This window comes from Mustela erminea, chromosome 15 (genome assembly GCF_009829155.1).
Source record: "Mustela erminea isolate mMusErm1 chromosome 15, mMusErm1.Pri, whole genome shotgun sequence".
Taxonomy (NCBI): Eukaryota; Metazoa; Chordata; class Mammalia; order Carnivora; family Mustelidae; genus Mustela; species Mustela erminea.
The window spans coordinates 30,699,051-30,724,649 of record NC_045628.1 but is presented as its reverse complement, the minus strand read 5'-3'; the positions used below and the strand labels follow the sequence as shown (position 1 = coordinate 30,724,649).

The following is a 25,599-nucleotide window of genomic DNA, read 5'->3' as shown; positions in this document are numbered from 1 at the left end:
AGAAGGAGAAGCAGGCTCCCCACTGAGCAGGGATCCTGATGCAGGGCTCGGATCCCAGGACCCTGAGATCACAACCTGAGCCGAAGACTGGCACTTAACCAACTGAACCACGCAGGCCCCTCTTCCTTTCTATTTCTAAGATTCTATAATTTCAGACAACTGCGTCACCAACTTCTTATGCAAAAATAAAAAGGATTTTTTTTTCTCATTTCCTCTCCCATTTTCAGGGATCAAAACTTGATTTAACACCTCTAATTTTAGAGAACTTACAATCATAATCAATAGCTAATATGCCTTATACATTCCCCACGTGTCAGGATACATGGCAAACAGTAGACCAATGATGCCTTAAATGTCCACATACCTAGTGATTACCAGATTTGGGGGGAAAAAAAAGGTCAGGATTTTCTTCTTGTTGTTGAATATATGACTAAATGTGAGGGCCATGCTCTCATTATGATCAAATATTTCCAAAGTGTTTTATAATCATTTTTATTCATTTACTTAAATAAATTCAACGATACAAGTATAACAAGTGAACATTTACTAATAAATCTAGTTTTATAAGTACATTACAGTGGAATTAAAAGCCTATTAAAAATCCAGTGCCAATCCACATAATTTAAATCATTTTATTGCACAAATTGATTTTTTAATTATATTGGTTTCTCTCCTGTTCATTCTAATAAAATCTTATATTATTGAGCCCTTATGCTAGATAAAAACTGAAGCAAAAAAAAAAAAAATGAAGCAATCATTAAGTATTTAGCAAAATCCATAGAATTTTATAATGCAGAGTAAATTCTAATGTAAAATATGGACTTCAGTTTAAACTAATGTATCCATCGTCACATCGGTTCTAACACATACATTACACCAATGGAAACACAGAAGAAACTTCAGAGGTGGGGAGTTTATGGGAACTCTTTGTACTTTTTTTTCAATTTTTCTGTAAACCTAAAACTGCTCTAAGAAATGAAGTCTGGTAATTAAAAAAAAAAAAAAAGATTGAAGCAGTCAGGGGCACCTGCGTGGCTGGTTGGTTGAGTCTCCGCCTTCAGCTCAGGTCATGATCCTGGAGTCCCAGAGTCAAGCCCTACGGCAGGCTATCCACTCAGTGGGGAGTCTGCTTCTCCCTCAGACCCTCCCCCTCATGCTGTCTCTCTCACACACTCTCTAATAAACAAAATCTTTAAAAAAATAAAAAAAAATTGAAGCAAACTTTCATCAGCCCTTTGATTAATTACAATTAAGCCATGCCCCCAAAAGTGTCTATCACCCTGCATTTATCACTGTTTGCAAATATCTCAGCCATAGAAATATAGAGATACTAAAGATAGAAAGAAGCAGCTCTCAATTATAATTGTCCCAATGTGTGACATCATCACAATCTGGAAGCTTAGCTTTCCCCTACCCAATTTAACACAGGACCGGGTGTTTTTAATATATCCCAAGGAGAGTGGGAGGGTTGTTCCATGAATTTTATACATATTTGGACTATCCGATCCCTATTCCTGATAGAATCTCCATCACCCTTCCAATTCTTCTAGCCCTCTAATTAGACATTATATCAGCCCATCCCAACTGGCCCCCAGGACTCATGTTGTCTGCACAGTGAAAGTAGCTGTCACCAGCCTGGAGTGCCTGTCACGTGCAAGGCCCTGAGCCGGGTTCTGGGGACACTGCCGTGTCTAAAGCAGGCGGCCTTCCTCTTCTCGGCAGAGAAGAAAAACATCACAGGAATTTTACAATAAATAAACTATGTTTATCACACTCCCAGTGTTCACACAAAAAATACCGATTGAATGAATGAATTCAACTGATTAAGAACATGGATTCAGTTTCACTTTTCTCCTCCTACCTACTACCTAGAAAATGTTTACTAAGAAAAAAAAATAGCATAGACAGAATAACATGTGCATATCCAAAGTGCTTAAACTGAATATGTTTAAAATATTGATATAATCACTTAGTTGATGTCCTAAGTTTCAAATAAGGCCTATTTTTTTTTTTTAATTTAAGAGGAGTATTTTTCCCTGGTTAGCAGCTTCAAGTGACCAGAGGACTATCCTGCGTGTTTTGTGAGAGCACCTCAGGAAGGCTGACTATGTGTGTTAAGTATTTAAATGTTCTGACCAAACTTCGGTTCAGAGGAGTAGCGAGGGAACTCTCTGTTCTGTCAGCAGGATAAGGCAGTAACTGCGCACCCTGTCCGAGAACATCAAAAGGCATGTGTTTGTTTGGTTTTCTGCCAGCTCTTTCCAGCTACTCAGGTGAGGCTCAGAGTTGGACATACCCAGGGAGGGAGCGGCAGGTGTGGGCAAGGGAGTGATGAAGACGACGGAATGCATCCAAGTGGTGCACGGCGGGAAAGGAGGGCACGAGTGGGGCCTTCTCAAAATAGCACTTGAAGACACAGGATTATGCTTCACTATTCTTTTCTCCTCAAAGGAGGAGTTCAGGGAGCCAATAGAGCACATAACAGGGTTTCTAACCAAGAGGGAATAATAGAAAGATCATTTCCCACCTCTCGCCTTTGCTGTCTCTCAGTGTGTCTCTCGCCTCCTTTATTAACATGACATGCCTGGAGCCCGCTGCTTCGGGGCTACTGGAAGAACAGAGCCTTTTCGGCTTCCCCTGGATTAATCAATATTCCTTTCACTTCAATTCTCTTTCGACCTTCAAAAGTAACCTTTATGGGTGACTTGTACTCTTGCTGGTGTGAAAGGGACTGGATTGCTGGATTTGATCATCATGTTATTTCTATTTCTGTCTGGCTAAACACTAAAATCCTAACTCCAAAGTCAGAACAAAAAGCAGGTCCTTATTCCTCTAACCAAAATAGTTCCTTAGCAGGGAAATGAGACTCAAGAAATACGAGTATACCCCTGGGGATAAAAATAAATGTTTATACAAAATTAAAAAAAAAAAATACGAGTAAGACAAAAACCAGTGTTGATTATATTTCCAATGACCCAATTACAATGAGAAGGAGTCGTATCACCGCCCCCGACAGTGACCTGTGCTGGTAACCTGGAGGAAGGCAGGCACCTGTTCCAGGTGTCCCGCCCAACACTTCCACAGCAATCTCTTTGGCCCAAACTCAGTCATGGGGCCACATCCTCCCTGTGGGACCACCAGGTGGGGGGCAGCACAGCCACCAGCAGGTTCCAGAACACATCGTCCAGACAGTGGAAAGTTTCTGTCCCCTTAGTCTCAAGGCATGTGAAAGTCCCCAAAGGATCCTTCCATTCATACCATCCTGCTCAAAGGAGAGTATCCCGGGAGCTGTCACTGTGCTAACTCTCTGCTACGAATCTCTCTTTCTCTTTCTTGCCAGCTCCACGTCCCCCTCAACTTCAAGCCTTCACAGCAGAGAGGCTATTCCATTTTATTTTTGTATCTGAAATACATGAGCTTGCTCAGTAAAAGTTTGGCCAGTGCATGAATGATTCAGTGCATGAACAGCTAAACTGGACAGGGGAATCTGAAGGAAGACGTGAAGAAGACATATTTCCAAGGATCTAATTTGCCCAATTGGCTTATTTTGGTTTTTTTTGAAAAATCACAATTTATTTAGTTTTTCATTTTTTCCCACCTCAAATTGTTTTATCCAATGGGAAGAGAATTTTTTTAAATTTTAATATTTAGAATTGCTAAATTTTCAATCCAATGCCCTGATAAAATCTTTTCTCTGAAGGCCCAGTGAACATAAATATGAAAGTGGCTTATGAATTTAGAATTTAGAACGAAAAATGTTTACGATGTGCTTATCCACAAGCACTGGGTGGGAGAAATCCTTCCAGAAAAGCTGAACAAACAGGGATTCCTATCAGCTACTTATCATCTAGCTCAAGATATTTAGCATGAGACTATAAACAGATCCCATACAGTTTCCTCCTGTGCAGATATAGATCAATAATAATGCCTTTGGGTGATTTGTAATATATAATAACTTAAAGTTCTATTTTTTTACTGTCTCACATGTAAAATGGTATAGATACTATAATATGCCACCTTTTCAGCGAGAAATCATGGGCATGTCAACTGTCTTTTTCAGGACATTATAACCCTATAGCTTCCTTTCATTAATATGAATTAATAGCAAGTAGAGGTATTGATCGTCTTCAGTTTTCTGAAACATGCTGTGGGATGATACTGCAGAAAGCAGGGATAAGCTTCACTTTCCACAAATGTTGAATGCTTGGCCAACCACTTTCAAAATACTGTATTGTTACAATGATGAGTAAATAGACAAGGCAAAGTTTTAGCTTGTGTTTAAATAAGGCCGTCAGGAAATAAAGAACTCCGTTGGTTTTGCATCTGTCTTGCTTTTGAGACTGGAGATACGTATGTGATGGAGGAAGAGTAGCACCTAGTGGTAAAACGTATCAGCTGCACCCACCAAGTAGCCACTTTTTTCCAGAAAGTAGTTCAGCCACATTTTGAAAAATGAAATTTGTGTTTCAGGCATTTTTAAATGCTGGCATCTTCGATTCCTCAGATGGGCGTTTATCATGTCAATTACAGAATCTGAGTCAACTCTATATGCTTGAATATTTCCAGATAAAATGTAGAGACAATCAATATAGCCAAGAATTTAGAAAAAGACCCTAGGAGTGCCTGTTTGGCTCGGTCAGTTAGGGGTCAGACTCTTGAACTTGGCTCAGGTCTTAAGCTCAGAATTGTGAGTTCAGGTCCCACACCGGGAATGGAGCTTACTTTAAAAAAAACAAACAAACAAACCCTAAACTTCCCAAACTTTTTACAGTTACCTAAAGTATATATGGTAAAAGGTACAGGTTAAAATAATATACTTCTTAGATGACCTCAGATTTTATTTAACAATTATCTTGTTTTGAAACGAATATTGCTTTCTTAAGCAATGAGTTAGTATTTCACTGAAATTATTCAAAGAACTTATAGTACATTTCTTCTATTTTAAGATTTATTTCTTTATTTGAGAGAGAGAGGGGGCAGGAAGAGGGGCAGGGGAGAAAATCCTCAAGCAGACTCCCCACTGAGCTCAATCCCAGGTCCCTGAGATCATGACCTGAGCCAAAATCGAGTCGGACATTTAACCGACTGAGTCATCCAGGCACTCCAGAAGTACATTTAAATAGCTATGCTGAACTTCTCTTTTCTTTCAGTGATGGATAAGCACAACACAGTATTTTACACCCTTTGGACATAAAATAAATTAATAATTGAGGATTAAAAACTTATATAGTAGAAACTAATTTTAATTATATAGCTTAGAGTTTGGATGCCATTGACAGAGGTTAGGAGAAATCACTGGTAAAAGTATGAATAATCATTTGTGTATACCGTTATTCCTATACTAAATATAAATCCAACTCAAATTTTATTCCCCTAGTGGGGTATAATCATAAGAGTACGTCATTTGTCCATGAGACCCTGACAGGAAAAGACAGAACGGTGAAATTCGAATTGCACTAAACATTTTGTTTTGATTCCCCAGGCTCTTTTTCTAGTAGCAGACACCACACACACACACACACACACACACACACACACACACACTCGGGCCAATCATCATATCCTGCCCATTGGTCTTTGCTATTATTCCAAGGCTGTCCATTCGAAGTGCAGCTTCCAGTAGAGACACCTTCAACCAGAGCTGGAAGGGAAGCCCCTTCTCTCCCCTTAGGTGGGCAACTGTAAGGGGTAATGGTCCAGCCACGAGCAGCTTCTCGCAGCAGAAAATGAAGGCAAATAACAAGACATATAGCCCTTAACGCATGAGTCTCTCATTCTCTGGCTCCTGTTTTAAGTTCCTGTTTCTCCTCCCAGTGTCTCTTCCCATATATCTCTTTGAGACAAAATCTACTTCAAGACAGGTGTCCACAACCTGAAGAGAACTGACTCGTACCGCGTTTCTAAAATAAGACATAGCTCTGCTCATACCACCGCCCTGGTCAGAAATTCTCCACTGCTCTCCACTGCTTGGAAAAGTAATCTCCAAGTGCTTCTGACTTTGTGATTCGGCTCTAATCCACCTTTCCAGCCTCATCTCATTCAATCTAGCGAAACTGCTCCTAATTTCTTCAAAACACCTATGATTTATTCTCATTCACTCTGCCCCATGAAAATGTTTTTCTACCTCCAGACACCCCCGTTTCTACCTTCTGAAATTGTATCCACTTTTAAGATCGACCACCAGTGACTCATCTTCTAGAAACCCTTCCTCATTACCCCACGAATCAGCTGAGGGTCAGCTGCCTATAAATGAAAATGTAAAATTATAATCATTTAAAGAAGTGAGAAATTTAATTCTTGCTCACGTAAAAGGAGCCTGGAGGTAGGAATTCTTGGACGGTTACAGCAGCAACACAGACACCAATATATTAGTGTCCGTGCTACATCAACAAATTAGCACTAACTTAACAGCTCCAAACAATGCACTTTTATTATCTCCCAGTGTCTGTGAGTGAGGAGTCAGGCTTTGGCTTAGCTATGAGGCCTCTCTTAAGGCTTAAACCAAGGTGTTGGCTGGGCGCTAATGTCATCAGGAACCTGGCGGGGGGGGGGGGGGGGGGGGTGGTAATAATACTCCCTTGGGGGAGTAGGGGGCGGGGAGGTGGAATCCACTTCCCAGCTCCCTCAGAACTGAATTTTTGGCAGAATTCATTTCTTTGTAGCTGTAACATTCGTCAAGCACTACTTTTTCAAGGACAGCAACAGAGAGAAAAGAGTCTCTGCTGCTTGGAGTCTCTGAATTCAGGGAAGGCATAGGCCCTCTCCCCTGATTAGGGCAAACCTACCCAAAATAATCTCCCTTCTGATGAACTCAAAGTCAACTGATCAGGGACCTTAATTACATCTACAAAATTCTTTCGCCCTTGCCCTATAAGGAAGTGTTGTTGTGGGAGTGGTATCCCACCTCCTTTGCCTGTCCCATTGATTAGAAGAAGCAAGTCACGGGTTTCATCCTACCCCAGTGAGAGGGGATTCTAGAAGGGCATGACTCATCGGGGGCTACTCAGTATTGTCCACACAAGCAGGGACCCGGGTCCTCAATTTTTCTGCTCTACCTTATCACTAGCCTCCACCCTCAAGTTCCCCTCATGATGGAAGAAGGTGCTAGAGCTCTACCCATCGTGTCCTCCTAAAACACTGCAGAGATGAGGAAAGAAATAGAGCAAGAAAGAGTATTCCTCCCACCTGAGTCAGTCGCCTGTAAGCAGAAGTCCCACATGTTCACTTAAACCTCTTCAGGCTCAGCTGCTGGCAGTAAGAAGTACATTATCTGTAAAGGAGTTATTAAGAAGCAATAAAGCATTAAAGTCCACCTGCTTCTTGTTGTCACCATCCACCAGCAATTCTAAACAATCCAGTGATACTCCTTCCCAAAAAACACTTTACTGGTGGTCTAAATTGTAAACAACTGGTGTGATTACAGTTGAGGTTTAATAATATACTATATAGGGATGCCTGGGTGGCTCAGTCAGTTAAATATCTGCCTTCAGCTCAGGTCACGATCTCAGGATCCTGGATCAAGCCCCACCTTCAGGTGGTCCCTGCTCAGCGTGGAGTCTGCTTCTGCCCCCTTCCCCATCGTGCTCACGCACTCTCTAATAAATAAAATCTTTTAAAAATAATAATATATGTGCAAGTCTCAAATTAACATAGTTTTATTACTTATCCTCTAATAACACAGTATTCTATTTGGAAATTAATTCAAAGAACTCCCCGTTTTCCTCCCCTCACATGAGAACTTGTTTATCTCAAGAGTACATTCATACGCTTTAGAAAATCTTCCAACTCCTGGAGTGTCTGGGTGGCTCAGTCGGTTGAACATCTGTCTTTGGCTCAGGTCATGGTCCCAGGGTCCTGGGATAGAGTCCTGAGTCAGGCTCCCCACTCAGTGGGAGGCCTGCATCCACCTGTGCTCTCTGTCACTCTGTCTCTCTCAAATAAATAATAAAATCTTAAAAAAAAAAAAAATCTTCTGACACATTCCTGCACTGAAACAGCAGATTCCAAGTAAACAATGATAGCATAGGAAAGAAACAGAAATGGAATTACTTCAATTCTTTCATTCTGAGTTGTTACTTTGTATTTATATTTAAGATAGTGGAAGAGAGTGTGTGCAAACTGTGAGGTGTATTGTTTTGTTTGGGGACTGCAAATTTTAATTTATGTATGAAATGTATGAAATATTCCACTTCATGGTGATGATTTGAAATTTTTAAAAAAAAAATTTTTTTTTCTAGTAATCTCTGCGCCCAGGGTGGGGCTCGAACTTACAGGCCCAAGATAAAGAGTGGCACACTTCACCCACTGATACAGCCATGTGCCCCTTTCTTCTTTTTTAATTGTTAGTTATTTCTAAACTAGAGAACAATTTCAGAAAATGAAACATCATGTCAGTGGTCAATTTAATAGGTGCCTATCTTTGCAGATGTTTTGGTTTTATTAAATTTTAACTTTTATTAACTTTATTAGTTACTATAGTGTCATCCATGACTATGACAAACAATTATGCAATATGATAGGTTATTTTCTTTCTATTTTATTACTCCTGACATAATTATGGAGCTCAATGACCTTGACCTATCTTGCAGGAAATAAATAGGCATAATAAGTAACTACGGAACTAAGGTAGCATGCTTTGGTGAACCCAGTTTTGAGATGGGGAGCTCTCAACTTCCTGTAATTCTAACATTTGGTTTCCTCAAACGCCTCCTCCATTAATCTGGGGAGGGAGCTGGCGCAGAAATTGTTCGTGCCCTCTAGACTGTAGCTGGCCCCCAGGGGTGCAACCCTTTGTTCAGACTTTCACAATAAAGAAAGATCCAGGGGCACTGGCCATGACAAGGACAGGGTCAATATGTGGACATTCTCAAATGCAATACTTGGTGATTTCATTGTGCAAGAAAACAAGGATTTTGTATTTCAAAACTAAGTCATTTCTATATTTTAAATTCATATTAATAGAAATTGAATTCTATTTGTTTAAGTAACTTTTAATAAATGTTATTCTCAGTAATATTGTTATTTACTAAATAATAATGATGTCATGTGTTAAATAATACTTATTTAATAATATAATATAAATAATATACACTGAGTAAATGTTATTAAATGATAATACATTCAATTTTAAAGTAAGCATCAAATCTCCAATGTGCTAAATACAAATAGTTAGGTCAAATGCAAATGGAAAAAGAATAAAGCAGGGTACATTCTGGAGTTAACACGGTGAGGATATATACCCCATAACAGTGAGGATAAGATACGCATGTTCACTCCAAACCTCCTAAACTTTCCCCACGGCAGTGGGTCAGGGCGGGGGAGAAGGTATTAGAGAATCTGCCTGGAAACCTCACAAGAACACCTCCTCCCCTTTGCAGGGTTCTGGTTCTTTTTGTCACTGACCCACCTCCAAGTCTTCTAGGCCAAGAGATACATAGCCCACGCTGAGCCCGCAGAGAAGAAGCGAGCCAACCAAAGCCCAGGTGAAGAGGTGTGGTGCTTCTGCCTCAGAGGCTCCCTGTTCCTTCTAGGATTCCTCAAAACGGTTCCCTCTGGCTCAGAAGAGACTCCTGGCTTCCGGACGCATTCTGACAACTAACACGGTGGCAGAGGCTCCCAAGACTGCAATTCGATACGCTCTGACCTTTTAAACAAACTGAACCCGAGATCATCTTAACACAAGAGAGTAAAACAATGCTTTAATGGTGGGGTTTGTGTTATTGAATGTATTAACACCATTTTTTTCTATTAGTGGAGAGAGTCATGTCAACAAGGGGCCTGTGTCAAGCAATGACGCGAGCAGTTACGGTACCGCAGCTAGGAGACATGGCGGGACCAATGTTAGCTGACACCCCAGAACTAATATCAAGGTCTGCGGGGAACCAAAACCTATTAAATCCCTTTAAAAAGGAACGGACGTTGGCAGCAAACTGTCAGACTCTTCAGACCTGACCCCTCTGCGCCAGACCACTTAAAAAAGGCAAGTGATGCCGAGGGCTCTGCGGGGTGGATCTCTGAATGGAACCGAGAGCCTTCCCTGCTTGAACATCAGAAGCTGGCCATCTCTCAGACTTGTGCCCCATTCGCTCTTCTCCAGCTTCTGTAATCTCAAGTGTTCCTTATACTGACTTCCTCTATGGCCATAAAATATAGCCACCATCCCCTTTAATAAAAAATAGCTTCAGGGCGCCTGGGTGGCTCAGTGGGTTAAGGCCTCTGCCTTCAGCTCAGGTCATGATCTCAGGGTCCTGGGATCAAGCCCCATGTCGGGCTCTCTGCTCAGCAGGGAGCCTGCTTCTCCCTCTTTCTCTGCCTGCCTCTCTGCGTACTTGTGATCTCTGTCTGTCATTTAAATAAATAAAATCTTTAAAAAAAATTAAAAAACCTTCAAATGCCCCTGCATCCCCCTTTTTTCTGTTCACAAAGAAGCCCCTCCAAAAAATCATATGCAGACGGTCATGTCCACCATGACACCCCTGCTGTTTACCATTGCCAGCTGGCTCCTGCCCCATCACTGCCCTGAAAACGCTTTGATAAAGATTCCTGAAGGCCTCCTGTTGGCCAATGTAATTTCTTTTTGTTTTTTTTTTTTTTACTTTTTTTCAGTGATCCAAAATTCATTGTTTGTGTACCACACCCAGTGCTCCATGCAATACGTGCCCTCCTTACCCACCACCAGGCTCACCCAACCCCCCATCCCTCTTCCCTCCAAAACCCTCAATTTGTTTCTGAGAGTCCACAGTCTCTCATGGTTTGTCTCCCCACTCCTATTCCCCCCTCTGTCCACTCACTTCTCCTTCCCATCTTTTATTCAGATTCTCTCTGTCAAGTAACCCTGTTGATCACTCTGTGTCTTTAAAACTTTTTTCCCTTTTGGGTTTCAAGAAAACACACCTAATTCTGCTGCCTTGCTCAAAGACTTTTTTGTTGTTTAAAGGTTGGTGTTCCCTAGGGATCTGCACTCAGGCTAGTCATTACCTATGGCTCCAATTGTGGCCTCCAGACCAGGACCATCCTCATCCCCACGGCCCTGTGTTAGAAATGCAGATTATGTTGCCAGAATTCAGGATACCCAGTTCAACTGTAATTTCAGGTAAGCAGTGAATAAATTTTATGATTAAAAAATATGTAGGATGGGGGCTCCTGGATGGCTCAGTGGGTTGGGGCCTCCTGCCTTCGGCTCAGGTTGTGGTCTCAGGGTCCTGGGATGGAGCCCCGCACTGGCCTCTCTGATCGGCAGGGAGCCTGTGTCCCCCTCTTTCTCTGCCTGCCTCTCTGCCTACTTGTGATCTCTCTGTCAAATAAATAAATAAAATATTTTTTTTTAAATGCAGGATGAGTATGTGTCATGTACTTTGGGGACATACTTATCCTTAAAAAAAATTGTTTATCTGCAGTTCGAACTTAATTAGGCATCTTGCATTTTTTTAAATTTGCTAAATCTTACAATCCTAAATGCACATTTATAGTCCCTGTCACAGTCCTACTGAAATTCTGGAGATGGGACCCATAATGTTTTAATAAGCTCTCCAGGTGATTCTAAGTTCCCTAAAGTTTAAGGAGCACTGCTCTATCTCATACTGGTGAGTGACCTCATCTGCTTGACATGACAACACTTCCCCCAAGTGTGGGATGCTCCCGAACTGCTAACTCATGTGGGTTTTCCTGAATTTGATTTAATCATGGGACCCACTTCTGCGTGGAAAAGCAGGAGGAATCCAAGAATCCAAGATCAAGGGTTTGGCTTTAGAGCAATTTAAACCTGTCTCGGTGTGAGACAGAAAGATTGGGGAGTGGACACAACAAGGGACAATCTGTTTTTTCCTGCAATTCCCTCTAGAGAATTAAAAAAAAAAAAAAAAAAAGCCCCTGGAAGCACATTTGCTGTACCCAGTCCCACATCCTTATCTCTGTAAGGGAAGGTAATGGACAGGTGGAGGCCCCCCCATAAGTGTGGGGCTCTGAGCATAGAGGAGCAAGTGCCTCCCTCTGGAGTTTCTCTGAGCCACTGTGGCTTTTGAGTCTGTGGAAAGGCTTGGACGGTGAATTAAGTTGCACAGTTGCTCAGTTATTCCATCTGGAATAGTCTTAAGGACTTAACTCTGAAATTGTGGAGGAAGAGGTAGCCTTTAATGGAAATAGCGCTGTTAAACACCTGCGGATCCCAAGATCCAGTCATTGAAAGCCCTGCTATCGTTCCCCACACTAGTTCACTGAGCACCCGCTCAGCGCTGCGGACCATACCAGATACTGTACAGACTGGAATGGTTCGAACCATGGCAATCACTGATGCAACAAGAAATACTGAAAGAGCTGAGTTCCAATGAACTTCACTGATAATTGTGGTAAAATTCTTGATATGTCGCAATTATAAGGAAGTAAAAATCCCAACGGTGAATGGAGGTTATTAGAAGGAGCAGCAGCAATTAAGTCTCAGATACTTACATAACTTTAAGAAGGATAAAGGGAAAATCATGGAAGCCAGGAAGAGACATTCCATAAAATAATAAAAGACAGGACCTTTTCATAAAGGTAAGGTCTTTCTTGATGGCAAGAAAATATCACAAGTTAGAGTAATGCTCATTATTTATTGAATGTGTTCAGTATGTCACATGCGGAGATCTTGTAATTCTATGAGAGATTTCAATTTAAAACTCGCTTTGTGTGGACTAGATAATGACCCGCCTACTAGCTTCTTCCCACCAAGGGCCTGGGAAACCGATTTGGCACAGTAGGTGGCACTGTCTCCCCGGGGTTTCTCAGTCAGGGTCCTGCAACCGAGCAGAACCTTCCTGAGGGAGGCGCTGTTGACACCGCCCACTGCCCACTGCCCACTGCCCACTTGTCTCTCTGCATCTGCCCATCCCGGTCACCCCAACGTGTGCCACCCTGTCTGGCTGCCTGCCTCTCTCTGAGGTTGCCCTCCTCCAGCAATGCCCTTGCCCCTCTGCTATTACCGGGAAAATTTCTACTCATCCTTTTCTCATCAGGCCTTAATGAAATGTCCCCTCCCCTGTGACACCTACTTGATGCCTCCAAAATGTGTAACCGCCACTTGAGTGATAACCTCAGCTCTCCGTCAATGCCCGCTGTTGCACGGCAGTAACGCTTTATAGTCATTCGTGCATTCCTTCATCAAATATTTATTGATCACCTGCTATGGATCAGACCCTGTGTCCAGCCCTGAAAACAGAAAGATGCCCGGTGCGTGGGGTCTGCTCTCACGCAGGTGGCGAGCTCCAGGGGGAGACAGGGACCTGATTCCAGGATGGTGCACTAAGGATGGGCGACGATGTGCCAGGGTGAGCCGTAAACAACTGAGTTAGCAGAGGAGGGGTGATGCCTAACGAGGGTGATGGGGCGGGGGGAGGGATGCCTGGGAGGGCAACGCAAGGAGCAGTCAACATTGCTAAGGAAGGGAAGGCACTCTGGGCAGTGGGGAGAGTGGAAAGGCCTGTCAGTTACCAGTGCTAGAGCTGGGGAAAACCTACAAGCAGCTGGGTGTTCGGGGGAACTCAGAGAGACTGACAAGAGATAAGGTTAGAGACAGGAGTAGAAATCAGAATTCCCCTCCTTTTAGGAGGCTTAGCTCTTATTCAGGCAGCATATTAGAATCACCCAGGTAGCAGCATAAAACTACAGGGGGCAGTCAGTTGAGTGGTGGATTCTTGACTGTGGCTGAGGTCACGATCTTGGGGTTGTTAGAGAGAGCCCACCATGAGGCTCATGCTGAGCCTGGAATCTGCTTAGGATTCTCTGTCTCCCTCTCCCTCTGCCCCTCCCCCCACCACAGTCCGCCTCTCTCTCTAAAAAAAAATGTATTTATTTATATATATATATATTATATATATATATATATATATATGTAGATAGCACACCCCAGATTTGCTGATTTCACAGATCCAGGCAAGGGCCAGAAATCTTCCATTTAATAACCACTCAGGTGACTCTGATGCATTTGCCCAAGAACTTCATTTTTTCTTTTTTAAGATTTTATTTATTTGACAGAGAGAGATTACAAGTAAGCAGACAGACGGAGAGGGAGAGCAAGGAGCCTGATGTGGGGCTCGATCCCAGGACCCCAAGACCATGACCTGAGCCAAAGGCAGAGGCCCAACCCACTGAGCCATTCAGGCGCCCAACAACTGCATTTTTAAGAAACCTCTAAAAAGGGGCGCGTGGGTGGCTCAGTGGGTTAAGCCGCTGCCTTTGGCTCGGGTCGTGATCTCGGGGTCCTGGGATCGAGTCCCGCATTGCATTGGGCTCTCTGCTCAGCGGGGAGCCTGCTTCCCTTCCTCTCTCTCTGCCTGCCTCTCTGCCTACCTGTGATCTCTCTCTCTGCCAAATAAATAAATAAAATCTTTTAAAAAAAGAAAAAAAAAGAAACCTCTAAAAATGACGGGAAGCCCTTGAGGGACTTCACAAACACATAACAAAGACTTGAGCTGTAGAGAAAACAGTCTTGTGGTCTAAAAGAGGATGCAATTAAGAGGATGAGGGTGGAAGCAGACAGTACTCGTAGGTGGCCTTTTCTGGCCAAAGTTAAGAAATGCTGAGGGCTCCAAGCAGAGCAATAGTTTAGAGTACAATGAAATTCCCCCAACACCACCCAGGTGCCCCATTTAATGCTCTTTTTGAGGAAAATACTGATCCTTCCCACAGAACTCTGTGTGACTCACATATGGCAGAAGACAGAAATCGGGCTCTTGAATTTCAACAACATGTTGGCAATGCTGTCTCCTTCCATCCAGCCTCTCTTAAGAGATGGATTCTTCCACCAGCAACATAGAACATTGTAAGGGCCTATTTAGCCAGAGCAATTCCATCCAGTTAAACAGTGATTTTGTTGTTTATGCAATAAAACTTAAACTGACCCTGCCCCCACCCCCAGGGGAACTTACTTAAAAGCAAGTCCCTGAAACCAGTAGAATATGGTCCACCAGTCCCTGATAACAGAGCCCAAATGCAAGGGCAGGTCAGGTCAGGTGGAGGTAACAGAGCCCGAATGCAGGGATGAGTCAGGCCAGATGGAGACATCCAATCAGAAAAGCCCGAATACTGTCCCCCTAGCTACCAAGGAGTGTGGGCCCCGCCTTTTGGGCACCAATTCTGACCAAGGTGATAGGCTAGTTCAAATAGCTACTATGGGGTGAATTGTAATTCAGTTGGCCACCCATGTGTGACCTAGCATGACTGTGCAGCTTTCTCTGTGTGTTGCAATCTCCCTGGCCACCTGTGTGTGGCCAGGCTCAACCAAAGGGCCTTTGCTCTATAAAAGTTAGTCTGTGAGGCTGGGAGGGGTCTCTCTCTCTCTGTAAGAGGCGGCCCGGAACGGTCGGTTTGATTCTCGCTCGATGCTTGGCGCGAAATAAAGCTTTGCTTGACTTTTGCTTTGTATCAGTCTCGTTCCTTTGATTACAGACCCATCAAACATAATTTAAGGTCCAGCTTGGAAAACCCAACCACAAACCCGTTTAAAACCAGCCCTTTCCAAAGGATCCCATGGGGCCTCTGATACTGAGAGCACCGAGGGTCTCTCTCTTGCCCACCTCTTGGAGCTCTCCCCAGCTGCCAGGACGCTAGACCACACCAAGTAACCAAGCAGGCTCCTATTACCGAAGCTCCCTGCACAGATGGCTTCCCTTACTAAGGTGTTTTCTTCTCTTCAATTTTTATGAATGGTATATACACAGAACATCCACTTAAAACCATGTCCCTGTGACTTTTGCAAAATTAGAGTTACTGCCCATCAAGTTGTACAAGATCCCTCATGGAAGAGCCGGATGATAAACTGCTTCTTCATTCAGGGCAAGAAAAATGTTAGTTCCTCACAAAGCCAGCCCTGCATCTTGCTGTCAAGCAGTAAGAATACTATTATTCAACTATTTCCCCTATTTGCCTCAGCTCCAGAAAAGTAGAAATTATTGTGCCTTCCTGCATTAACTGATTTGTCTCAAGGGCCCTGGAACATTGATTCCCCTGCCATATTAATTAATGTACTCTGGTCTAAATTGTGCACTGTGTTTGATTCTGTAAATTGCCTCCGGCTTTTCTAGAAATAGGTGCGCTATCAATTTAAGGAAATGCATTTTTATTTTACCAAAAATTGGTTTCCTTCAAAACTTTTATCTCAGTTTTCTTTATTTTTTAAAAGGTTTTATTTATTTATTTGAGAGAGAGAGAGAAGCAGGATCCTGTCGAGCAGAGAGCCATAGGCCCAGGACCCCGAGCTCATAACCTGAGCCCAAGGTGCCTCACAGGTTTTTTTGTGTGTGAATTTTTCTATTTAGTTAATCTCCATACCCTGTATCAGAACCCAAATTCCATGAGGAGAAAGACTCCATTTAACCTACTCCCTGTGTAGCCTCAATACCTAGCATTACTCCTGAGGATCTGTGGTACCTATACAGGTCCAGACAAACCAACTGTGCTTCACCAACAAACAGCCTGAAAACCCCCAGGAGTTAAAAGAACAAAGGGTTTTTTTTTTACCCTTCCTCACTCTACACATCATAGAAATCAGCTGTGGGTGTTCCCTGCCTCTTAACCACTGGAAGAGCACCATGAAACAGAGAAAAGAGAGAGGAGAAGCCACAAATCACTTGTGAGCACTTCCCTTTCAAGAGCCAAACCCAGTCACAGGGCCAGGAAGTGGAAGTGTCCCTCTCCCAGGAAGGGTTCCTGCACTAAGGGAATTTAGTGATTGGTAAGCCCATCTGTTAACACTACTGTAGGAATTAAGTCATCTAGGCATACAAATTACATTTTCTTCAGTTAGCTAGGTGCTCTTGTGGAGGCCAAGAAAAACAAGGCTGTACCCACCTCGAGTCTAGCCCTGACATAAGTCCAAGCATCTTGACAAAGCAAAAGTTGGCACCTTGCACCCCCTCTCCACCCGCTCCCGCTCCCCTCGGTAATCTGTGTGACATTCCTCAGGCACAACTGGCTGCTGCCCTAAAAGAAAAACAAATAGTTAACTTTCAGAGATCATAATCCTGCAAGACAGGAGTCTCCCTTGGTTTACAAATGTCCTAGAGATTTACAACAAAGAAGCTATCTTATCAACAGCCCAACTTCCAGAGACAAATAACTCAGTTCCTCAAGCCCTAACATCGCCCTCCCCTCCATAAAACTGAAGGAGGCTGAGGCGGAAGAAAATGGAAATAAAGTTAAACCTAAATCTCACTAACAAGGACACTTGATAGGAGGCATATGACATTCCACCAGGAAACTCCCAATTGTCTTCATGTTAGTGCCTCCTTAGAGGAAAAAACGGCCTTGGCTTGATAAGAACCAGGCCTCCAATATCCTGACGGTCTTCTTTACCCAGAGAGCCCTTCTGAACATCCCCTTTGTCCTCACCTACTGCCGAGTCCACCCCTACTCTACCTTTAAAAACTCTGACTGTAATCTGGTTCGGAGTCCAAGTCCCTACTCTGCTGTGTCGGGCATACTTGGGCCCAAGCTTAAGCTTGTCAAATAAACCCTCGTGCGATTACATCGGTGTTGGCTCCTTGGTGGTCTCTCAGATGCGAAAACTTGGGCATTCTTTAATGTTTTTAATCATTCTTTCCCATGTATTTTTAGTTTTTGGTACATTCGAAACTTACTTTTTTTTTTTTTTAAGATTTTCTTTATTTGATGGAGATCACAAGTAGGCAGAGACGAAACTTACTTGGTTTTGTTTGTTTGTTTGTTTGTTTTTAAAGATTTTATTTATTTATTTGACAGACAGAGATCACAAGTAGGCAAAGAGGCAGGCAGAGAGAGAGAGGAGAAAGCAGGCTCCCCGCTAAGCAGAGAGCCCGATGAGGGACTCCATCCCAGGACCCTGGGATCATGACCCGAGCCGAAGGCAGAGGATTTAACCCACTGAGCCACCCAGGCGCCCCGAAACTTACTTTTTTTTTTTTTTTTAAGATTTTATTTACTTATTTGACAGAGAGAGAGATCACAAGTAGGCAGAGAGGCAGGCAGAGAGAGGGAAGAAACAGGCTTCCCACTGAGCAGAGAGCCCGACGTGGGGTTCAATCCCAGGACTCTGGGACCATGACCAGAGCCGAAGGCAGAGGCTCAACCCACTGAGCCACCCAGGTGCCCCAAACTTACTAGTTTTTTAACTGCCTGATTTTCAAAGTATCTCACTGTACTTTGACTTGGTTATATTTAGGTCAAATATATTTCACCACACATAATATCTCCCTCCTACAAATAGCTCAGGAAGTCTAGAGAGCTGCATACTAACTTTTCCTGAGACCAATATAGTACCAGAGGCCTTTGTGCTACTGGATTTCTTTTCCTTAAGTGCCACAGGTTCTTGGTCAGCCACTTTGCGAAAAGAAGAGAGGGAGACCAGAGGAAGAATGGTGGGCAACAAAGCAAAGTTGATTGAGTGATAGTTACTGAACATAAACCCAAGAGGGTTGCCTTTGGGCGTTTAGATAAAGGGGTTTTAACAGGCTCCCTGGTGGGCTGTTTTAATCTGATTAACCCTCAGTGTGCCTGCAATCAGGTTTTTGTCATCTACCTATCACTTTGCAGGGGGCCGGAGGGGGGGGGTGTACTTCCAAGGTGGTGTAAAATCCTTTGAAGAATGGTTTCCTCTTAGGGCAGCTCCCCTTGTCCCTGCCTGCGGGCCTTTTTTCCAACTACCCTTCATTATTAGTTGACTTTTACAGAGCTGGTGGCAGTTTCCCGTTCTGTAATAGGATAGCCCAGATAACCTGAAACCCTTTCACTTCAAAACACCTGAAAACCCTGGACAAAATATAACAACATCCTCTTAAAGCCTGCCTGAGCTTAGAAGAAAATAAGGGAATTCCAAGGGCCAAAAAAACGAGAATGAAACTACAGTAGGAAGCCAGGGAGCCAAGAGTGTGTCAATCATGTGGTTGGTGGGGCTTTCCAGTCTGATGCTAGCCTCACGACCTCAGGGTTGAGAAAGCGAGCACGTGCGTGCACTCACATGGGCACAACGTGGGGGTGTAGCGCAGAGGGGGAGAGAGAGAGAGAGAATCTTAAATAAGTTCCATACCAGGCATAAAGCCTGGTATGGAACTTATTTAAGGGCTCCACCTCAGGACCCTGAGATCATGACCTGAGCGAAATCAAGAGTCAAACGCTTAAATGACTAACCCAGGCACCTCTCAGAATTGAGATTTTAAAGTCTTCATGGAAGCAGGAGACCTCAGTCAAGTTGAGAAGTTACAACTGAGACTCCATATAAAGCTTGACTTTCCAAAAGACCTCGGCCTAAGTAAAAGTTACACCTAGAATTGCCATATTTAGCAAATAATAACATCAGCATTGTAAGGGCCTATTTAGCCAGAGGGATTCCATCTTGGGTTAAACAGTGATTTTGTTGTTTATGCAGTAAAACTAAAATGACACTGCCCCGCCTCAGGGAACTTACTTAAAAGCAAGTCCGGGAAACCAGTCCCAGGTAACAAAGCCCAAATACAAGGGCAGGTCAGGCCAGGTGGATATATCCAATCAGTGGGGCGGCGCATACTGTCTCCCTAGCTACCAAGGAGTATGGGCCCCGCCTTTCGGGCACCTTCTGGGTGCCAATTCTGACGAAGGTGATAGGCTAGTTCAAATATCTACTAGGGTAAATTGTAGGCCACCCATGTGTGACCTAGCTTGACTGTGTAGTTTTCTCTGTGTTACAATCTTATTGGCCACCTGCGTGTGGCCAGGCCCAACCACATGGCCTTTGCCCTTAAAGGCTAGTCTGTAAGGCAGAGAGGTCACCGCCTCTTTGCAAGAGACAGCCCCGGCCGGTCAGTTTGATTCTCGATGCTTGGCGTGAAATAAAGTTTGCTTGACCTTAGCTTTGTATCAGTCTTGTTCCTTTGACCACGGACCCAATAGTATTAGAGGATTTTTTTCCTCCATCGGGGGCTACAGTTTTTGGTTACGTCACTTCGAAGAATGAAGAGGTAGACCACACAGTGTTGTGGGCAGCAGAGCAAGGGTCAAAGTGACAGTACGAAGTTCCCAAGGAGGGAAGGCACCCAAATAGATTGCTACCAGTTTCTAAGTCTGAGTTTTAAGGGACTTGTTGGCACACTGTTTCAATCTGATTAACCGTCCCTCTGCCTGTCATCCAATCAGATTTCGTCACCTATCTATCCTACGGGAAAGGTGGAGGGCTCCTTCCAGGGTGGTGTAAAATCCTTTTGAAAGTGGTCTCCTCCTTGGGGGAGGTAGGCAGCCTTGTCCCCACTTGCCTGCCTTCCAATTATCCTTCAACAGCACTCTAGTTAAATCAGTAATGCAATGAACAGCAAATAAATGTTTAATATACGTATGTCCAGTATAGTATTTGGCCATACTAACCCTAGAAAATTATTTGTTACCTATCTGAAATTCAGATTAAACCGGGAGCTGTGTATTTCATCTGACAGCCCTAGATAACACCAGAAAAACCACCCACCAGTATAGAGAGCCAACAAGAACACCTGCCTATCTCCATGTGGGCTCAGAGTAGGGGCAGGAAAGTACCTCACCACAAAAATGAACAATCATAGGTCTGCCCTTTCATGATCTTATGATTTGACTTTATACTACCTGCATGATCCCCATCTACCAAGGCAGAAATAAGCATGAGAACTGCTCCCTGCCCTCCCAACCCCAAGATCATAAAATGCTGGGACTCTCCCAGCAGAAGTAAAACCTGCCCTGAGTAAGGAAGGGCTGTGCCCTCAACTCAGGCTCCTATGGAGATCCACAGACAAAACTCTGATGTGGAGAACAAAGGCAGAGGCAACGTAGAAAAAATTAAATATCCTTATAAAATAAGGATACTTGAGGCAGGCAGAGTGTAACATTCCTCCAGGGAACCCAAACTTGTCTCACTGCTAGTGCTTTGTTAGAGGGAAAACAACCTTAGCTTGACAATAGCTAGGTCTCCAGGGTCCCAGGAGTCTTCTTTAGCATATCAAAGTCCTTTTGGAAACTTCCCAGTGTCTTTACCTCCCCCAGCTCCTACGTATATAATCAGCCACTCCTCACAAGCCCAGGGAGTTCTTTCTGCCCCAGGGTTTTAATCACCTTTTTGGACCAAAGACATCTCAAGAATTCTTTCTTGCCCACTGGCTCCAAACCCCACCACTTCAAACCACATCAACTTCACTAAAGATGCATTCACAAGCCAAAATTAAAAACATAGGGGGGTTGCTTGTGTACAGCAAGAAGGCTGGCCTTTTCACTTACCAGTTAAAAAAGTCAAAAGAGGGGCGCATGGGTGGCTCAGTCTGTTAAGCATCTGCCTTCCGCTCAGGTCCTGGGATGAGTCCTGCATCAGGCTCTCTGCTTCTCCCTCGGGGAACATGCTTCTCCCTCACCCTCTGTCTGCTGCTCCCCCTGCTTGTGCTCTGTCAAATAATAAATAAATAAAATCTAAAAAAAAAAAAAAAAATTAAAAGTCAAAGTGCACAAAGCCTTTGAAATACATCCAGGACCATTCAAAGCTGATTACTTCACCATGTTCCTTTAAGTGGGGGCAAATCACAGTATCTGGTTTCCAGAAGTAAGACTGTGATTCTCCTCAGGCCCACTATATCCCACAAATCCATCAACATGGCCGAAAGAAAAACAAAAACAAAAACAAAAAACAATTCTAGGGGCATCTGGGTGGCTCAGTAGGTTAAGCATCTGTCCTAGGCTCAGGTCATGATCCTGGGGTCCTGGGATGGAGCCCTGCATGGGGCTCCCTCCTCAGTGGAAGCCTGCTTAAAACAAAAATAAAAAGCCAATTCTAGTGACAGAAGGCTCAGCATTCATTAATGCATTAAGAATAGATCTAAAGGCACTTCAGTGCTTTTAGTCCCCTTTTCTCACTAAAAAGTGTTTGTTAACTAAAACTAGAGAAAAGCCCAAGTCCGCCACTTACAGAGCCTAAACTCAGGGACTGCACTTCCCCAAATTTCCCAGAGACTAATCAACATCACAGTATCACAGTACTTTCCAGGGCAATGCCTCAGTTCCAGGCACATCAAGACAATTGGTCACCGAAAGTATTCTTCATCTTTTTTTTTTTTTTTGACAGAGATCACAGTAGGCAGAGAGGCAAGCAGAGAGTGAGGGGGAAACAGTCTCCCCACTGAGCAGAAAGCCTGACGCGGGGCTCGATCCCAGGACCCTGAGATCATGACCTGAGCTGAAGGCAGAGGCTTTAACCCACTGAGCCACCCAGGCGTCCCAATATTCTTCATCTTACTAAAAGGCAAAGTAAGTAAATATGTGAATGTTTTCCTCTGTATCTTCCTACCAGCAACATTCAGGCAAAATAAGCTAATAAGTATTTCAAAAGGTTCTCGCAGACAGTGTCCACACTGACAGCATGGAGAAGTAAAGAAGCATACAGACTCTTGGCTCCTTGAGCTTTGGTCTCCTCATCTGCAAAATACCAGCAGCCATGGGACCAGGATGGGCAATGAGATTGTGTTGAACATAGATAAAGCTCTTAGCTCAGTTCCTGGCACAACATACACACTCAAGAAAGATGGTTATTTGGATTATTAAGTTTGGGGCTTTTGTATCATTGAGATTTTATATTTCAGAAACATTTACTAAATTATTCCATTTTGTACATTTTGGGCTTGAAATAGCAGTTTTGTTGGTATTGCTTGATTATTCTCGTGCAGCTCGTCAGAATTTACTGACTCGTGCAAATTATTTTCTCTTACTGTGTTTGGATGCTCATCTGGTTGTTCATCTTTGACTTTCAATATCCAAAACTCTTCATTGAAACTTAGGAAACATAATAAGAATCTCGATAATCTTTTTCTTCCCACTTTTTAGAAAGCAAAGCTGACATACTTTATCTTGTCTATCTTTATTTTTTTCCAAAATGTAAGAATAACTGTAAAAATTGCACTTTTTTTCTATCTCCTACCATCAGTGACCCAGAACTAACAGTCTGTATTTCTAACTGACTGATTTTCGAAGTATTCAAACTCTAAGTAACCTTTAAACTGAGTGTGTATGTTATGCCATCCATTGTTTTACTGAAAGAGAAGGAGTTAAAAAAGCTCATTTTTCCCCTCTGGCATTAGGCTGCATTGAGCGTACGAGTATTAATAATCTTTTAAAATTGCTAACAATCTGAAGACATTACCTTCTCTCTGTTAGAAGGACACAGTGCTGAATCATCTGGAATGAGTTGTAGTAGATTTGTCCTCAGTCACCCATAAATTCTTATTTGGTCTCCTTTGTGGCCACAATATAGTATAATGTCCTTTGGCTATTGATATCCAATAAGGTTTTTCTTGTTTGACATTAAAAGTCCTAAATGGAATCAAAACACATGATCTAAACTAATACTTCTCATGATTAAGGGTGCACCCAAATCACATGCTGAGAAACTTACTGAACAGATTCTGATTTGATAGGTCCAGGCTGGGCCTGGAATTCTGCATTTCCAGCAACCAGCAGATGCTGGTATCTAGAACACACTGCAGCAGCACTGGTGTAAGCCTATGGTTCCCAGAACATGGTTATGGCACCAGATGCAGGGACACCACCTGGGAACTTGTCAGAAATGCTCATTTTTGGACCTCCTCCCAGACTTTGTAAAAGAAACTCTAGGGACAAGTCCTCCAGGTGACCCTGATAGACACAGTTTGAGAACCACTCTTCTAAACAAGTAAATCTGCTTGCCTAGATGAACTAAGTGTTGGGTTATTTCCCATGATGAAGAGACCCAAGGCTGTCTTGGGACTCAGACAACCAAGCCAGACAGGCTAATGCTCAGTTATGGAAATGAGCATTTAACAGATCCATCCACACTAGTGAGTCGGCTTTGGGGTAACAGACGCTGCGAGGTGCCAGCTGAAACTTTGTCAAGCAGGTATGTCCTCTGCATCCAATGTGCAGGCAGCACTGATGCCCCCAGCCAGCGTCAGGGAAGGGTGACATGAGGTAACACAGCAGCGCTCAGTTGCCCAATGGAGGAAACGGGCAAGTGCTTACAGCAGCTGTTAAGCAGGGACACCAAAAATGTAAGACTAAATTTTTGAAAGAATTTGACATTTCCTCCCAAAAAGGCATCAAAGTAGATACCTGGGGGAAACATATCATTCAACTTCTTTACACTCCTTTTACCATTTAGCATGGCTGAGTCTGGAGCCAGACTGCCCGTCTCTAAGTCCTGGCTCTCCCACGTCATGGGGTGACCTCAGGCAAGTCACTCAGCTCTCACCACCACAGCTTCCTCACCTGCATCTCACATTTTGTGAGAATTAAACAGTACATTAATATATATAAAGCTCTTAAAATAGTGCCTAATATTCAGTGTCTCATAAATATTAATTTTTATTACAAGTAGGCATAAAGGGCAGAAGGGCCCTACATTTTTTTTTTTTTTTCCAGTGCTAAGGGTCATTAAAGAAATAATTTGTGGCCCAGTGGAGCCTGACACAGCTTAGGAGAAATCAGACAAAAGTCAGAACTGCATGGAGAGAAGAGACAGCATCTGGAGAGATCTGTGGGCCCCAGGGAAAGACTGAGAAAGAGCAGGCTAGAGCTAGAGCAACTGTAGGGCTCTTCACAAAGCCAGGCACATATCTGGAGAGGCAGCAAGCCTTAAATCCCAGAGTGGAAGCCCGGAGACCAGTAAGGGCTGACTCCACAGAAGAACAGTAACATCATCAGTAAATCTCGGGATCTTAGGCTCTCACCTTGGCTACAAATGGAATCATCTGGGGAGGATTAAAAAAATACTGATGCCTGCATGTCACCCCTAGAGAGTCTGTTTCTGTAGTCTGGGGCCTGACCTGAGGAACAGATTTCTAAAATCTCCCCTACTTGAGTTTTTTTAGGTAGAAAGGGTCAAGGATCTTACACTCAGGTCAGCACTGATCTTAGAAGTTGTGACGGGCTTAACTCTACATAGACGATCAATGAAATGGCTAGAAAAACAGTCCCTGCTGATTATCCCCACCTTGTCTCCTCTTTATGTTATGCTCTGAACTTAGCTCACTCTTTTCTGGCTTCTGGTTGTTCAGAGAGTACCTTTTTGCTCTTCAGAAAAATGCTCCCCTTCTTCCAGACACCTTGTCAAGGACTGAGACATTATCGTACAAGCAAGCTAATGATGTAGCCTACCACAGTTTCATGGATGGTGGCTGAAGACATGAGACAACTGGGCCAGAGACAAAGAACTTTTGTTCTCACAGAGAATTACTCACAGAAAGAATATCAGTTTTTCTTGCAGGAAGAAAAGCCCCCTTTCCCACAACAACAGAAAAAGGAGACATCTGCACATACAGCAAACTTTATTACGAGAGAAGAACCCTGAATTCAGGAACCTAAGTCTTTTATAGTAGGCAGTAAGCCTGCCTGCCCTTTCCTCCAAAGAAATAATACTTCTACTTTCAAAGGCTGTTTACTACGCACATTCTTCAAAAGATATTCTGGAATAAAGAGTCAGTGCGTCTGCTGGCAAAATGTGGAGATATGTGTGAGACCCATGCAGAATGGTCTTCCGGCATACTTCACTTTCCTCATCTGAAAAACTGTTATAATGATCTCATTGGAATGAAAAACTTCATGTCTTCTGCTACGCAATTATCATAGTAGTTCTACAAAGCTACA

At 43.3% G+C, this 25,599-nt stretch overlaps 1 protein-coding gene across 1 annotated transcript in view; it reads right to left on the bottom strand.

Annotated features, from left to right (window-relative positions):
* Positions 1-25,599, bottom strand: part of LOC116573860 — a 59,430-nt gene that overhangs the window by 4,137 nt on the left and 29,694 nt on the right. The gene's annotated exons all lie outside the window — the stretch shown is intronic.